This window comes from Saimiri boliviensis, chromosome 5 (genome assembly GCF_048565385.1).
Source record: "Saimiri boliviensis isolate mSaiBol1 chromosome 5, mSaiBol1.pri, whole genome shotgun sequence".
Taxonomy (NCBI): domain Eukaryota; kingdom Metazoa; phylum Chordata; class Mammalia; order Primates; family Cebidae; genus Saimiri; species Saimiri boliviensis.
In genome coordinates, this window is record NC_133453.1 from 79,318,692 (window position 1) to 79,336,238 (window position 17,547).

Below are 17,547 nucleotides of genomic sequence, written 5' to 3' on the forward strand. Positions count from 1 at the left end.
TTGAATATGTCTTTATTGATCTATATTTGTCTCTGCATATTTATATAAAAAAAATGGTGCATCAACCAGACTTCTTTGCCTTATGACTTTCTCTGTGTTTCATCAATGGGAAGCACTTTGATTAGATTGTAAGAACTATCAATTGACTCAAGGCAGATGAAAATGTATTGGTAAACTTTCAACAGAACCTTTGCCTATCTGGTGGATGTGGCTGAAAAAGTGACTCAAACTTAGCAGTTACAGCCAATAATGCCCTTCTTGCATGATCTCTGCAGTATTGTTTTAGCCATGATAATCATTAAAGCCAAGTATCAGAATGGATTGATCTAGGAAGCAGACTTTTGAATGGTGTCACAAAGTGTTAAACCAAACTCAATAAAAATAAAGTGTAAAAAAACTGAGAAGTCATGTTTCAAATGAAGCATATTCATTTTCAGTCACATATAAAATGAGTGTACAATCTTAACCAGAAAGCAAAAAGCAGAAAGGGGTTTTGCACCATCAAGAAACAATATTATTTCATCTTTACTTCATTCTTTTTCGTTTTTTGTTTGCTTGTTTGTTTTTTGAGACAGTCTTGATCTGCCACTCAGGCTAGAGTGCAGCGATGTGATCACCGCTCATTGCAACCTCCGCCTCCCAGTTTCAAGCAATTCTCCTGCCTCAGCCTCTCAAGTAGCTGGGATTACAGGCCTGTGCCACCATTCCTGGCTAATTTTTGTATAGTGGAAACAGGATTTCGCCATGTTGGACAGGCTGGTCTTGAACTCCTGACCTCAAGTGATCCACCTGCCTCAGCCTCTCAAAGTGCTGGGATTACAGGCGTGAGTCACCGCCTGGCCTCTTTGCTTCTTTCTTTAACATTTTCTTTCTGTGCGTTTTTAATTAATATGCTAGTTCAATAGTACATATATGTAATTTACAAATAAATAAATAAGTATTGGGAGTATCTGCTTAAAAACCTTTTACTGAATCCAGTGAGACATCCAAAAAGGCTGGAAACCACTGAGCATTAAACCGTAGGGGCTGTTAAAAAAAAAAAAATCTAGTGTACCCAGAATCTTAGAATTCAGACTGACACATTCTGCCTTGTTCTAAATGCCTTCAAAGGAAAAGAAAGTGGGGAATGTCAAGGAGGAAATGCCAGCGCCACACAGCTTCCCACATTAGTCAGGAGAATATGTTCATTTAGTTGAACCACCATTTCTCAGAACATTTCGGAAATACTTGGAATGTAGTAGCAGACCTAAGGGACCACCCAGTCAAAACTCAAATGAAAGTCTTCCAGAGACAACAGGGGACAAAATGATGTTCAGCTCCTCCCAGCTCCACATCCGGCCAGCGGTGGGCTGGGCGGGGCAGCCATCTTGTCCCACTCTGGCCTCTTCCAAGCATTCCTGACTGTCACGGGGGCCTGAGCCTGGGGAATGAATGCTATCACAGCAGGCAGTGTTTAGAGGTGACAGAAAACACTCTAGTCACGCCAGAAAGAAGAGCCATTTAGACTAGCCTGGGGAGCAACACCCCTGGAGCTGAGCTCTGCATGCCTTTCCTCTAATGCCTCCAGGAAAACGAGACTCCAGATCCAGGCAGCGGACAACATGCTTATTTAGTGCCTGACCTTTCAGGCAAATGGCTATGAAAATACTTTGGTGGCTGGGAGACATGACTGTACGGTTTTGTAATCAAAGCTACTTCCAGACTGCTTTCTGTTACTGTTTTTTCAGGATTCCTTACTGATTAAAATTAAAATCTGGTTACAAAACAAGGGACCTAGAGAGATGTTCACTACTTCTCTACACAGATGGCTCCTACTGCTTCCAATTTTTCTCCTTTAAGCCAGGGTGAATCCAAATCATGGTCTCAGCCCTGAAGGAGGCACTGAAGCAGTTTCGTCGCCCTGTAAAGGCCTCTAGAGGAGCTCATCTGAATGCTTGAAGACACCAGGCTTCTTTGCAATTCTCTAAAAGACATTGAGTCATGTTAACAAGACATTCTTTCTGCCATCCACAGTCACAATCAAATTTTTGAAAAATAAATACTGGTGGGTTTTTTTTTTCTTTCTTTTTTCTTTGGTTTGTTTTTAATGTCCATTATGGGATGGTCTGATTAGATAATGGGATTTCATAATCTAGGGAGGTAAGCCTGTTCCTGAGTTTTGCCAATCCTCATGATTCAACCTCCTGTTGTGCTCAGGGGTGGGGCTTCTACACACCAGGAACCTCCAGATAAATGGAAGCACAAACTGCTCCGCCCAAAGCCACACTCTGTGGCTGACAGATCCTGCCATTTTACAGACTGTGGCCTCCAAACTGGGTTTTCCTCTTTTTCATCCCTGCAAAGAATAAGAAAGCACGTGGCCCCAAGTCCCTTTCTCAAGATGACCCTCCAAATGGATACCTGGAGTGATCAAACAGCCTCCGACCAAGAGGCATTTGCTATTTGCTCCACACACCATCCTCTAGCATGTTGCAAAACCTGTCTGCCTTCTCACTATAAAGAATGACGCACACGCCTTTAACCCATTCGGCTTTTTGAAAAATGAAGGCTAGGCCTTGATTTACTGTGCTTTGCCTACCCTACTCTGTAATGCCACCAGATTATTGGGCCTGGTGGCAGCCTTGTCCATCATGTTTTATGGCTGGGGCCATCCCCATCTTCGCTGGGGAGCTGAGAGTGGAATTTTAACTATGAATTTTCTTGTGTTTAATAGGCTAAAGTCAAAAGGCCATATTCTGCCTTCAGATATGCATGAACAACTTCCAACTGGAATTACTCATGTATATCTGAATTTAGTTAAAATACTCCAACACCTAGCCACCATTAAATAACATACTTTTTTTCTTTTAAAACCTTTTTAATGTACATGTGGATGAGTGAAACAGCATGTATGAATTAATCAAAATTATTTACTCTTTTTGAGGAAATGTTTGGTTTTTAAAGAAACAAAGCCATTTGGACATTTTACTTTACAGTCCTGCTCATTTATTCCATCTTTATACACACCAACCACTGAGCTTCTTCGAGCTTATCTTGAGGGCCTCATTAGCCGATTCCTGTTACTTATGGGGCAGCTGTGGTCGAATGGAAACACACAATAGGCTCAATTCAGAAGAACCAGGATCAAGGTCCAGCTCTGATAATAGTTACATAAACTTGGGCAAATCAATTAATCATCTCAGTATCTATTCATCTGTAAATGGTTGACTTCACAAGATTATTGTGTGAATTCAATAGATAGAGAGTGTTACATTTTCTTTCCAAAAGAACTTTGCCTGTAGCAGAAGCGGAAAATCCAATGCTGATGAAGATAGTAAGGAGAAACTTAAGGTTACACAATGAGAGGAGTATAAAATGGTACTACTCATTTGGAAAGCAATTGCAATTAATATATTGATAATATTTAAAAGTGTCCATTTAAAAGTGTCCTCCTTGATCTAATAATTCCACATATGAAAATGTGTCTTTACCTCTATATGAAAGCTTTTCTTCATAGCATTTTTATCATGGAAAACAAGTGGAAACAACTCAAATTTTAAGCAAACAAGGGAATGTTTAAATACACTGTTGTATACACTTGACAGAATGATACTTGGGTTAATTTCTTGCAATGTTAAATGAATAAAAATTGATTCAAAATGCCTATTCTGCATGATCACATCTTGGTAACAGAAACAACAAAAAGTCTTAAAAAGGACTAGAACAAGTAGAAAAAAATTTTCTGAAGTAATTGGTAGAAGAAAATAAAAAAGTGCTTTGGATAGAAAAGACTATAAGAACTTTTGTTCCTCCTTCAATACTTAATAGTATGTACATAGATGGCACAAAGTATATCTTAAATAAATTTTTAAGTGTTATACCTTAGCTCCTAATTAGCAGTAACATCCTGCTCAACTAACTTTTCAATTAATCAAAACTTTACCTTAATTAGCCCTGGAAAATAGGTTTTAGCAGTGGTTGTATCTTATTTTTCCATCCAGCTATCTGTCTATAAGATCATAGGAATTCAGTCTAACACATTTGGCATTCAGTCAAATGGCAAAAGCCTAGATTTAGCCATTGTCACAGGGCGCAACATCAAAGGAATTCTGAAACATTGCTCCCCACATACAGCATGGCCCATGTCATTTGATCTTCAAGAATGCAGAGCAGGGGGCGATGAATGTTCATGGCAGGAGAGTTAATGTATACATTTCCATCCACAGGAGGAATGGGTGCAGGCCAAACTAGCAAGGGGTGGTGCACCGTAAGCATAGACAGCCATTTGCAGAGATGTCGGCATATTGTACAGAATTATTAATAAGGAGGCATATGCGATATATAAAATTTCATTAATTTACAGAAATAAACCAAAGCATCCAAAATAGGCAGCTCCGTGCATATTTGGTCTTCTAACCTATGGGAAGTAACATCTATTGCCTTCATATGAAAGCCAACTTCAGTGACATCCCTTCGTGGTAATACTATGGTATACCGCTTTGTATTCCTAGCATGTCCTACAGCCCTTGTTATGGGGCACTTATGAGCAGAGCACCACATTCGGTACACAGTGGAGTTGCCCACCAAGAAAATAAAAGGTAGTTTGTGTTGAGACAACCCACTTAGAAACATGAATTTTACAGAGGGGAGAAATGATGTCTCTGTGGCAGAAATTAAGTCAGTTTTTGAATTTCAAATGGAAGTGTTTCCTCACAGCTCAGTTCACTTACAAAGCAAAAGACAAAACCTGCACCTCAATTTCAGGAAATTAAAAGCCCCTTGAAAGCTCACAAAATCATCAAAGGTTAGAAATGAAAGGTAGCTTATAAACCTTCTAATGCCCACCACACAACACACACACACATTTTTATAGATCAGGAGACAGCCCATAAAGGTTAGAACTTTTTCCAAGATCACACAGTGAGTAAATAAATGGTGGAGCCAGGATTCAAACCCAGGACTCTTGACTCTCTCTGTTGTTCTTGTATCAATGCTCTGCAAATACCAAAGGGCTTGCAAGCTGCGAACCTTAATGAATGCTGTTCATCAGACACTTGGGAAGGATTGTAGCATGATGGAAAGGGCTTAAGAGTCAGACTGGCGTTTAAATCACGATTTGGTCACCTACTTACATGGCCTTGGACAAGTCATCCAGTGTCTCTGAACCTCAGGGTCATTTATAAAGCAAACATCATGAATCCTACCCACAGTGTGGTGGTGAGAATCAAATGAAATAATGTACACTAAATGCCAAGCAGGGGGCCTGGCATGCCATGGGAACTTGAGGAGGATCTATTATTACTATCACATTACTTCCTTGAAGGCATACTCAAAATCCTGAACTTTCAATCTCAGCCTGTAAAAGACAGTATGGGTCCAAACTCTTCATCCTTTGAACAAAGCCTGTGTGGATGTTTCTGTTCACGGCTGTGCTGTGCCAGAATAAATCTAATTCAATCTGGACCACTAAATGCTTGGCACCACGTTTTACACTAATCTCATCAGTTGTTATTTTCAGTTTCTAGTTTACTCAAACAATCCATTTTTAGAGTTAGTGACCAAAGCTGCCAATAAAATAGACTTATCTTGAAAACACCAGGATCCTCCTGAAGGAATGTCAATATACACACACAGGAGACGGCAATGCTTTATAAGAGTTTAACCACTGGCTTACAGTTGGCCAGCTCAACTGTAAACTCACTCAATACTATTTGGGGGTATTAATATCTATAAGTGCTTAATATCCCAGCCACACTGCCATCCACTAGGTTTCAATGTCCTTTATAGAATGAACTTGATCCTCCCATTTCTTTTGGTCTCTCTCCAGAGAAGCTAATGTGCTGGCATAGTTCTGCCATTTGTCAGCCAGAAGTCTGGTTACACATTTGCTCGTCAATCTAAACCTATCCTATTCTCATATGAGCACTTGGGGTTTCATGTAAATCAACCAGACGTTCTGTCATTCACCAGCAATATCTCTCCATAGTATTCTACACCCATGTGCCTTCACGAAATATTTCATTATGCTGGTGGAAGAAATATTCAAATGAATGTGCTTTTTCAGGGATGGTGACACCAGAATGTTTTAAATCTGTTCATTACCACAACAAGGATAAATGGCGTTTCTGCCAAAGACTTTTGATAGCGGGTGCAGTAATGCATGCCAGCACTTTCTGAAATTAAAGGTTCTACCCTGAGAGGTAAGTAGGATAATGCATGGCTAACAAATGCAAATCCAAATTTCAGAACTGAGTGTTTCTTGTCAGTGTCACCGATCGGTTCCAACAGACGCTGCCTTAGGGAGTTTGTAATGTCGTTTCTACTCTCTTGACATTAACATCCAGGTGAGCCTACCCCAAGGCTTGTAAAAGGACAAATCCTTATTAACTTAGCATGCTTTATTGTGATTTTTCTTACGTTTGGATTCACACATGCCTTTAACAGCTGCATTTAAAAAATCTGCTATGGTTTAAGGACAATATTTTATAAAAGCCTTAGTTCATTATTCAGTAAAATATTTTAATAATCAGTTGATCAGTCTCTTGTTAAGATTTTGAGATATTTGTTTCTGATTGTAGTAATTAATTGTTCAAGTTTTTTAAAAAAATCGGTGATGAGACTCTAGTCTTCACTAACTTTATCTTCAAGAGGCACAAAAGAAACGAAGAACTGAATATTTGAAACAAGAAAATAAATATCAGTTCATATTTACATTGACATATGCATGACATTGGGCCAGTTAACTTCAGTATCTCTGGATTGTAAAATGGTGTTTTAGTGTAGAGCTAATACGTGAGAATTACGGAGAAAATGGAGAGAAAAGGGTTTCCAATTCAGATTATCTATGAAGAGCATATTTTATTCTTACAAGTGTCTGAAAATGCCTAGTATTATTACTATTCACCATGAGAACTGTAAGTATGACCACTAGTACTGTAAAGAAAAAAGAATCCAATATCTGTGAAAGGTTTTTCATCCAAATAATGTATCCTTTAAAATTAAAAAAAAAAAATCACAGGTAGAGCTATATTATATTGGCTCATAAAATGCCTAAGATGGACAGAATACAGATTCTGGTCAGAGAGTAATAATTTTCCTCTCCTATTTTATATTCTGAACGGACTCAGAATATCATAAAGTTTTTTAATACAGGGTCTTGAATATAAAGTTACTTGGTGATAATACAAATATTGGTGTCTGCCTAAGGAAAATTTTTTGCCTTAGTGAAATGCAAAAAAACGCCTTCCTCTTTTGAGTTCTCTCAGCTCCCCATTCATTCCCATTGTAACCTTTTTTCTCTCTCTGACTTACTCCCTCTAGTGTTCCCTGGATGAAATACAATACCTAAAGTTCAATTTACAAACAAAATCCTACTACTGCAATCTCTCAGTATCTTCCCTAGTTACCACACAGTAAAGCAAACTTAGCACCAGATGTTTGGCCCTGTGAGCTGTAGATGACAGTAAGAATTTTTAATCAGAGAGTCTCAAACTTAGTGTAATCTTGTATTCCAACTTCAGATCCTCAAAGGGGGCATTTATTTCTAATCCGATTTTTATGGTTAGGTTCCTTCTCTGCCTTTGAATCCTTGTATTGGAATTTACTTTATTGTGATATACAGAAGGGGAAAAGATACTCTAATGAACTAAAGCATGCAAGCAGGCATTTCTTTGACATATTTCCCAGGGGTAGAACTTACACTGACTCTTCTAAATTACCCAAGAGATTCAAGACATTTTGACTCAAGGAAAAAAAGCGATTAATTTTTTAATGGCTTTACAAAACCATAGGCATATTCTCAGCCACAGAAGCTCTTAGTCCAACCAGGAGGAACAACCACTTGGGAGGTGTACTTCTTATGAGCACTTTTTCTTTACAGAAAATAAACGTATCTCCAAAGCTGTCAGCTGTCACTGCTGCTACTTTGGAAATCAGCCACAGCCAAATGTAGTTATAAGAGCTAACTAAAGGCCTGGGTCATCTGGGGATCCATCCAGCATGCTCACAGACACGGCACCCCAACTCGGCCACAAGGCATGGGCCTGCCAATCCAGCCAGCCTAGCCCAGATTGCTATTTTAGGTTGGATTTCCCAAAAGAAGGCCCTTGACCGTGCTTCACGCTACTGGTATTCAGCTTTGTACTTAGCTCATTCTAAACTATTATCTACTCTATGCCCTAACTGCTTCTCTCCTTTGAAATATTCTACCTCTTTAGGGTGCCCCACAGGAGGTTGATAGATGTGTCAAATAGTAATATTAAAATGATTCTTCTGTTTAACAACACAAAGCTCACCCATACATACAGCTCTGCTACATCAGGTTACTTCAGCCAAGTACCTGAGCAGGAAATCTCAGGCTTATTTGTCTTCCTCCTTCTCCTGGACCTGCTTTTGGCCCTTTCCTCTTTCATGTCCACTGGCATTATAATTCATCTACGTTTGCCTAGACTGCTACACTAACTTCCCAAGCAATCTTCCTCCCTCCAATTCACCAATGTTTTGCCATTGGTTATTTTTCAAAATGACAAATGAGAATGCATTTATCTTCTGTTTAAAATTCTTCACTGGCTCCCTATCATATACAAGATAAATTCTAAGTTCCCTATCATCTTAGTCTGCTTTGTGCTGCTATAACAGAATACCACAGACTGAGTTATTTATAATGAACAGAAATTTGTCAGCTTATAGCTCTGGAGGCTGGGAAGTGCAAGATCAGGGCCAGCATCTTGTGAGGGCCTTCTTGCTACATCATCCCATGATGGAAGGTGGAAGAGCAAGACAGGGTGAGAGAGAGGCAAAGGGAGCCGAACTTAGCCTTTTATAATGAACCCACTCCCGTGATCCCTTCTAAAACGTCCCACCTCTTAGTACTGTTATACAGTGGTGATTAACTTTCCAACACAAGAACTTTGGAGAACACAATTAAACACCTACAGCACCTCAACTGCTATTCAGGATTATTTGAGATCCAGAAACTTCTGCCCACTTTTCCAGCCTCATCTCTCATTATTCCCTCCATACCATCTTTCCTTCATCACAGCAATATACCCTATGCTTTGGGCAAACTAAATATTTATTGTTCCCTAAACGCATAGGGCTCTTTCGTGTCTCCAGATCTGCCTAGTAGAATCTTCTCCTTTTCTTCAAGAACCTGGTTGAGCATCCCTTTCTGATGACGTTTTCCCCGACTCCTCACTCAACTTATGCACATATATATGGTTAGTTCCTTCATCTGTGGTGCTACCTGGGCTGGGCCGTTATACATTCTTAGTTTCTGTATATATATATATATATATCTCTGTCTACATGCATGTGTGCGCATGTACACACACACACACACACACACACACACAAACACACAGAGTTTGAACCCTCCCATTAGGCTGTGGGGTTCTTAATGAAGGAAACTAATGTTGATTTTGTGTTCACAATATCAAGAGCCATACCTAAATCAAATCTATAAGTAAATATTGTTATAGTAATTAATAAAACTATAAACCTCATAAACAAATCAGCTAGTTGCATTCAAGAAAATATATTTGAATTCAATTCCTGCCTTTACTTATGCCTTTCACTAAACAGAACTTGACTTACCAAGTTCCAAGCTGGGTTGTAGTCTAAGGCCCATTATCTGCACTTGAGAAAGACTGATGTTTCTGCCAAAAGATGAACTGGAAAACTCTTGGGGACCAGGGAATTAGATAGGAGAAAAAGAGGCAGAAGCAAGGATGTGCTGGGGCTGGCTTGCTGCCCCATGAGAACAGTCCAATTTTTGAAAACATAGGAAGCAAAAACGCTGTTAAAATGGAGACAGACACCATTCATGGCTCATATATACACTATGCCTCTAGGCTATCTCTTCTCTATTTAATCTCTGTACTCTCCACTCACCTATGCAATTTCCGACTTGGATGTAGGCTTAACCTGGTAAATTTGACTTCAAGATCAATAACCAGCACAGTTCCTACGTTTGCTTTTCCTGGTTAGTAATTTTTACCACCTACACTCCTCTCTCCTTTTTTTTTTTTTTTTAAATCAGAGGCATTCAAACAATGAGAAGGCTGACCTGGAGATACAGGAGGAGGAAACTGGTATAGTACCCTTGCACAGAGTTGCTGTGATTTCACTAGCACTTTTCTTATGTAGCCATATTATCATCGTTACCTGAGCATGGAGCAAATTGATATAGCAGTGGGCAGAATCTGGCCTTCAATTGGCTTGACCAGCATAGCGTGTTATTAGTTCACAACTCTGTGGGCTGGCAATTTGGGCTGGGTTTAGCCGGGCAGTTTTTCTGCAGGTCTCCTTTGGCCCAGATGGTCGGTCTAAGAGAAGCCTGACTCACACATCTGGTGGGTAACAGGATGTCTGCTAGAGTGTGGGCCTCATTTCTCCTCTAAGTGGCCTTAGTTTAAGTTTGTTTTCATGGTGATCCCATGGATCTGGAGCAGCAGGAGTCAGCCAGCCTCACAGTGTGCAAGCACTTTTCAAGTGTCTACTTGTACTGTGTTTACTAATATCCCAACGGTCAAAACAAGCCACACAGTCACACCCAGAATGGAGTGGGGAAAAATACTTTTTACAAGTAAGAATGTCTTTATTTGTAGATGACATGACTGTCTACGTCAAAAATCCTAATGAATCTATAACAAAACACATTAGAACGAGGAACTCAGCTTAATAAGATCATAGTATACAAGATCAACATACAAAAGTCAAATGTGAGAAATTGATTTCTTCATGGGAGGGGTAGCAAAGAGGTGAGAATACAAGAAAGGGAGGCCTTTGTGGCCATGTTGCAATCTACCACCGAGGCCTTTTCACGGTTATCTGTATGAGGCCTGCGTGTCATTTGGAGTATTCCTCTGCTTTCTTTAGTAATGGATACTCATGAATTAGTGCATTACTTTGCATGATTTTGACCAGACTGTAGGGAGGGTGCCCATTCTGCCCTGGTGAGCCTGATGATGACATGGAGTAAGCTCTGCCTAGCAGCTGTGTGCAGCGAGCTCAGACTACCCCTGTGAGCACACCAAACAAATAAAAACAAACAGACAAAACACCCCAGCCTTCACTGAGGAACCTCCCATCCACTTAAGAGAAATGGAAGGGCAAGACAAACCAAAAGATATCTAAGGGAGAGAAATGGCAACATACCCCATGGCAAGCTTGGGGAAATAGAGTGTTTTAGAAGAATTTGAAGATATATTTCTAGGCCCCCATCCTCAATCAGCCACAAAGCAAATGGCACTTAACAAGTGGCTGCTCCCTTCCATAACCCATAAGTTCTCTGACTGGATACAGTCCCCATCACTTTCTTGTCCACTTTCAATTGTCTCTGAACACTGAAACCAGGTTTTGCTTGCCATTTGTCGTGGCACTAACTCTACTGTATAGAAAAATTGAGGAGGACATTTTTTTCTCTCAAAAATGTGAAAACTACAGATAAACCAACAAGTCTCCGATTTTGAGGAGAAAAGAATATTCCTGTGTGTTAAATATACAAGAAAAATGTATATGTGTAAAAACAATGCACCTTAAAATGCTATTATGAAACAGCTTCATTCATTCATTCATTCATGTTGCCCACCTGCTCCCCTCAGATAGTCATCTGAGTTTTCCACTCTTTATGAATAAATACTTGTCCTATTTTCCAAGCTAAGTCTTGAATAACTTGTAATGTTTTACTTCTGGCACCCTGCACTTTGTGCAAAATGAGGAGGGGGGAATGTCAATAAATGTTTGATTGACTAATTGACAGCTTGGGTCAAGGTTCTAGAAGAGAATAAATACAAGGGAAAGGCATTCCCTTTTTCATATAGACTATTTTGCCCAAGCCAAATGGCTGATTCACAGCTAATCATTGCATCTTAACCAGGGACAGCTGGAGCTTACTGCTTGCCTCCTGCCTAGTTGTCTTTATTCCTCCTATAAAGGCAGAAAACAGAAGGGCTCTGCACACAGCAGTCACAGATGCTCATCAAAGACAAACCACTGACATGGAAACTGAACAAGAAAAGGCTTCCTGGTTCAAGGCTGGCTGTTGGGAGCCACGTTCAAACACGTACTAAGTAGCATAGTCAGCAGCCTTCTTCCTTCACTCTTCGGGGGCTGGGGTTGAGGAATAAGACTCCCTCAATTTTCCAACAAATAACCTATTTCAGTGAAATAAAAGCGGGGTGGGGCAGTGATGCAGTCAGTCATTCATATGCCAAGTTGTAGCCATGTTAGTATTTCATGCCAGTAATTCTGTCTAGCAGAAACTCATCCTGGCTCTTTTCCATTCCTTTTAGCAAGATTGCAGTTGTAAATCAGCAGGAGTGTCCTGGAGGCTGCTCCAGGTGGGTTGTCGGGAGCAGTCTGGAGGAAGAATCTTCCGAATAATTTAGGTTATGAGTCTAAGAGGGAAGGTCAATGTTGCTATTTAGAACCACAGCACTATGCCAAATTTGGCTTTGGAAGGATGCGTTAAATGTCAGTCTTGGAATTTGAATTTAGAATATTTTTAAAACACAATCATTCAGACACTCACAAGATTTAGCCAGGGTTCTCATCTCTGACCTCTGAACATCCTCTAAATTTGGGAGGCCACTTTAATGATAATCCAATTTGTGTTAGTACTTTTTAACTCATAAGAACAATTTTATTTGCAGCTTTTAGAGGAAAATGGAGTGGGTGTCATTCTGATCTCAAGGGCATTGTGGACAGAAACGATTTGCAGAGTTGGTGTGGGTCTTGGTTCCACCTGTTAATAACAGTGTAGCCTCAGACAAATACTTTGACCTCTCTGGGCCTTTTCTTTTTTTCTTTTATTTTTTGTTTTAATTAAGAAACAGAGTTGGGTGAAGGTTGGGAGGAGGGAGAGGATTGGGAAAAATAACTATTGGTCACTAGGCTTAGTACGTGTGTGATTAAATAATAATCTGTACAGCAAACCCTCATGATATGAGTTTATTTGTATAAAAAAATCTGCACATGTATCCCTGAAGCTAAAATACAAGTTTGTTTGTTTGTTTTAAGGAAATAGTTATTCAGATAAGTGAATGCCAAAAAAACAAACAAACAAAAACACTCTGTAAAGTTTAAGAAGATGGGATTAGAAACCATGGACAGGGAGATGAAAAGCCAAAATTAACCCAACAAGCGCTGCAGAATCAGGGATAGAGCCCAGCTTCCGTGGGCTTGTTAACTGAATGCAGGCATGTTTCCCTATTTCATCAGGCCCTTTGAGCTAAGGACTGGATATAAGGCACAAATCAAGTAGAGCATGGAAGGTCGGGTATATCTGCTTCCCAGGGCCCTGATCTGTCTAAACTGTAACCTCTGCTGGGTATACTAAACACCTAGTGAGTTATAGACACAGGTAAGACTCAATAGGCGTTCTTCAATTCTTTCTTCTGTATGAGAAAGCAACTTGTACATAGATCTATGGCCCTGTTGTTTGGAAACAATCCGTAGAGATGGCAGGGGCTGTAGGCTTTACTGCGGCTCCCTCCCTAAAGCTCTCTCCTGGGGCTCTGGTTCTGAATCCTCAGCATATTTGCCTCTTCCTTGGGTGCCTAAGAATGCTTCCCGCTCAGTAGAGTCACTGTTGAGTTACACCAAGGAAAACCCCCTGGCCTTTGCTGTGATTTCCACTGCACAGTGTCTCTAAAGACCTCCCGTTCTCTGTGGACTGAAAGAGAAACAAGATGCACCCTGGGGACAAAAACCAACCCGTCCCATAAAAGCACCACCCTGCCCCGTCTAGGACAAGATTTTTGCCACAGAAGCCACTGGAAAAGAAAGTAACACCTCAACTAATAGTTAACTCTTGATCACCCCATTTGCTTTAATTATTAATATCTGGCAACCAAAGGCAACAATAATACTCTCGCTAGGCACTTGAGAGAAAAAAAAAAGGACCTGCCGATACGCCGGCCTTTATAAGATTTTTGAGCAGTCATGTTGGACAGAAACATGCAGTCTTCACACAGACCAGCAAGCACTCCAAAGTGTAAGGACTGATTCTTCCAATCTCCTAATATTTCTTGAATTGGCACAGTTCTAGATGCTGGGGATACATTAGTGAATAAAACAGACAAGAAGCCCTGTTCTTGTGGAGCTTATGCTCTAGTGGAAGGTGGAGGAGGCAAAGATTTAACAATAAACACAATAAATAAGGAAAGTATAAGGTGTGTTAAGAGGTAAGAGAAAAATGTAGCAGGGTAAAGAGGAAGGAGGATGCTGGGGGAGAGGGTTCTATTTTACATGGACTGGTCAAAGTCACCTCATTAAGAATGTAATATTTAAACAAAGTTTTAAAGGAAGAAAAAAAGTGAGGAAAGTAAAAATCTGTAAAACAGTGCTATATCCGGACAAAATCACCATTGCCAAGGCCCTGAGGTGGATGCATGCTTGGAGTGTTGATGGAATATCAAGGAAGCTGATATGCCTGGAACAGAGTGAGTTGAGGCAATGAGACGGAAATAAAGTCAGAAGGAAAACAGCAGCCAGATAGGCAGGACCTTCCAAGCTGACGAACGTCTATTCTCTTTTAAAGAGATAGGGTCCACTGGAAGGTTTGGAGCAGAGTGAAACAGTCTGACACAGGGCTTAATAAGATCCCACTCTGGCTTCTGTGTGGCGGGTTTCATTATAGGCTCAGATAAGACCACAGGTTTAGGCAATTTGCTTTGAAAACGACCACCCACTTCCCCTGATTTTCCTGGAGGATGTTTGGAGTTGTTGGTCTGCCAGGCTAATGCATCCCTTACTGAGCCGAGCGCTGCTCTGGCCTCCATCATGACTCCCTGTACCCTAGAAGCAAATCCCATAATGCCTCACCCTGGCATCACATGGAAACAGGGAAGGGGAAGCATCTCTTCTTTCGTTCTGTCTGCAGACTTCCCAATCATTCAGACTCCACCCAGCAAGAGCCATTAGAGCTAATTAACAACCTTCCTTTCAGTAGGTATCTCTTCACTATGATTAATTCTGGGTCAGAGACAAAACGTTTGTTCCATTATGGTTCTTTTTAAAAATTATTATTATTCAAGCTTCTAATACTAGCATGAACTGCGGGTGAATTTCTGAAGTCATGTTACTTAGCTGTCACAACTAGTAATAGAAAAATTCAATTTATAAAGAATTAGGAGAGGCAGGAGAGGCATGCTTTTCGGTCTAGAACAAAAGAGATCAATCCTGACACAATGGCAGTATGACATTCGCGGACTTTGAAGATTCCAGGCTTCCTCTTCATTAATTAGAGAGAATCAAGAGTTCTGGTGGTTAATTTTTTTTTTTTTTTGCAGAAATTGTGCTTTGCAAAAGCAGATGTCAACTCACTCCAGCCGCCTTCAGCGGCAGCTCTGCATGATAATTAAACTGTGTGTCAGTCCTAAGCTCCATCTAGGTTGACAAATCAACACTCAGATGGCCATTGCCACCTACCACCTGTCAGGTTTAGGTGGGGGTCATGGGACTTCCTGGCACAAAGATCCTGGGTTTAGGGTAGGCAGGCAAGGGGGTAACACTGCTGTGAACGGACTGTCCTAGATAGGTTGGTGCATTTAAAAGCCTCAGAAAAAAAACAGAAGATCAAAGTTGCCTCTAATCTGCCCTCATGAGTTGTGTGCTTGGCAAGGTTCAGAGTTTTCCGTCAGGGTCAGTTGGTCCTTTTGTGTTGTTGGTGTTATTGTTGTTACTGTGCTAAGTAATCCACTATCTTTTTTAAAAAAACTCTGTTTTTAATTTTTAGATTACAAAAGCAACATATATTCTTTGCAGCAAAGTTACACAATGTAGAAGTGTATAAAGTAAACAAGTAAACAATGAGAGTTCCTCTGTGCCCCGTTCCAATCCCCCCATCCTGAAGGAGCCTCTAGGAGATTGGAGGCTTTCCCACTTCCTGGGCAGCCAGTTGCAGTCTTCGAATACTTTTTTGACCAGCCAGATTCTGACTCTTAATGTGACATCTTAACAACCCTGCTGCTTTTTCTGTATCAATGAGACTCTACTGTCCTCAACTTCTCTGCTTCCACAAGAGTTAGTGGCAGATTTAACATAAAGCAGACCCAGTTTTGGAGTCTAGTTAATGGATTTGACCACATGGACTGGCCTAAGAACGCAGGGACACTGGTACTTATTTGCATGATCCTAATGTTTCTATGCAGGAGACAAGGGAGGAATCCACCACCACCACCACCACAATTTTAGCAATGTATCTGCAACTAAATATGTAGAGCCCAATCTTTACTTTGACAACAAATATTGTTGGAAAGATAGTAGAAGAAAATGAGCATATTACAGCTATCAGAGCTGTTGAAGTCAACAGATGCCTGCAGTCTGCTCACAACTACTAGTGGGAGAGAAACAAGATGCAAGGCTATGCTTCCAGAAATAGAAATGTTGCTGAATTTAGCCCTGGGCCTCATTTCCCATAGGTAAGGCAACAGACAGAGCTGCATCATTAACCTGCCCTCCCAGGCATCAATTTCTTGGGGGATTTGTCCGGACGATTTCAGTCAGGGCCCGGCGTGTCTGATTGGCATTCGGGAGAAGCTGCAGGCAGCAAGAATGAGAGTGGTTGCCTTACAGGTCTTTCTCCAAATACCCAGATTGCCTTGGGTGTTTTGACATTTGCTGGCATGAAGACCCTTTGGCTGTTTCACAGTCCATTTATTTAAAGACGGTATTTTAAACTCTCTCCCCAGAGCAGCTAGGTTGTAATATTAGCCTGGATGACATCAGACCCTCTCTCGGGTTACCAAGGTCATTCTGACTACTTCAAGGTTACCACACTCTAAATAACAGTGGCCATGTTTTATTCACATCTTGATTATAGTATTTATTCCATCAGTGTGTAATTATCTGTTTACTAGACTGTCTCCTTCACTAGAGAGTCATCTCCTTGAGGGCAGTGAATGTGTTTTAAGAATTTTGGTACCGTCAGCACCTAGCTGGAATTGGGGTACAGATGTTAGGCCAGCTGTTTTTCTGGACTTTCTTTTTTTTTTTTTTTTTTTTCTTTTTCTTTTTGAGACAGAGTTTCACTCTTGTTGCCCAGGTTGGAGTACAATGGTGTGGTCTCAGCTCACTGCACCCTCCACCAGCCAGGTTCAATTGATTATCCTGCTTCAGCCTCCCAAGTAGCTGGGATTACAGGCATGCACCACCATGCCTGGCTAATTTGGTATTTTTAATAGAGACAGGGTTTCTTGATGTGATGTTAGTTTTATGTGTTGACTTGGCCAGGTTCTAGTACTCTGCTATTTAATCAAACTCTAATCTAGGTATTTCTGTGAAGGTGCTTTGTAGATGTCATTATTATCAACAATTAGTTGACTTTTAGTAAAGGAAATAGCTCTTGATAACGAGTGGGCTTTATTCAACTATTCAATCAGTTGAAGGTCTTAAAAGCAAAAACTGAGATTTCCCAGAGAAGAAAGAATTCTGACTCCACTGTAGTAGCCACTTCTCCCTGAGTTTCCAGGCTGCCAGCCCACCCTGCAGATTTTGGATTTGCCCTTACAATTGTGTGAGCCAATACATTAAAGTAAGTATCTCTCTATCTCTATCCCTATGTAT

General features: G+C 40.6%; 1 protein-coding gene across 5 annotated transcripts in view; it reads left to right on the forward strand.

The window, feature by feature from the left end:
* The first annotated feature begins 5,922 nt into the window (after positions 1-5,922).
* ITGB6 (integrin subunit beta 6) overlaps positions 5,923-17,547 on the forward strand; it is a 132,362-nt gene continuing 120,737 nt past the window's right edge. For all 5 annotated transcript variants that reach the window (XM_010329800.3, XM_010329794.3, XM_074399626.1 and 2 more), the window contains exon 1: positions 5,923-6,179. The gene's annotated coding sequence lies outside the window, so the exon portion shown is untranslated. The remainder of the gene's footprint in view (positions 6,180-17,547) is intronic.